The following is a 781-nucleotide window of genomic DNA, read 5'->3' on the forward strand; positions in this document are numbered from 1 at the left end:
CCCACCTACTCCGGAGACCCGGCCCAGACGCTCGCACGTGCTGACGTAACGTGCGCTCTAGGTCCCGCCTTTTCCGTTTCCGCCGCCTCCGCCGTCGGAGAGGCCCTCGGGCACTTGCGGCCGCTGTCTCCTCCCTGTGGCCGACTGTGGTATTGCAGCGAGGGCCACTCCTTCGCCGGACGGCCCCAGGGGACTGGCGTGGAGGGGCGGGGCTGGCGTGGGGCGGGGTTTAGAAAAAGCGCCTCCCGGTCTGTAGGAGTTACCTGAAAGAGACGTGAGATGCATTTTCTACAGAATATTGTCTCCTTTTATTCTGCTCTCATCCCACGTCCTTGTTTTCCAAAACCGAGAACAACAACAAAAAAGAAACAAAGGATAGAGCGTATTGTAAAGGGTGAGACAAAAATAATACAATAATTAATAAATAATAATACAAGAGTGAACTGTTTCAAATAACATTTCAAAAAGTTAGTAATGAGCCCTAGCTGGTTTGGCTCTGTGGATAGAGCATTGGCCTTCGGACCTGAGGGTCCTGGGTTTGATTGCTGTCAAGGGCACATGCTATGTTTGTGGGGTCGATCCCCAATAGGGGGTGTGCAGGAAGCAGCCGATCAATGATTCTCTCTCATCATTGATGTTTTTATCTCTCTCTCCCTCTCCCTTCCTCTCTGAAATCAATAAAAATATATGTAAAACAAAGCAAAACAAAAATTAGTAATGAAAATCGTGGGGGGCGCTAAAGCTGATCAGGCTATCCAAAGCACTATGTCTTTTTCAGCTA

The sequence above is a fragment of the Myotis yumanensis genome, unplaced genomic scaffold (assembly GCF_028538775.1).
Source record: "Myotis yumanensis isolate MYYU_CA2020_CCGP unplaced genomic scaffold, mMyoYum1.0.hap1 SCAF_16, whole genome shotgun sequence".
In the NCBI taxonomy this organism is placed as follows: Eukaryota; Metazoa; Chordata; class Mammalia; order Chiroptera; family Vespertilionidae; genus Myotis; species Myotis yumanensis.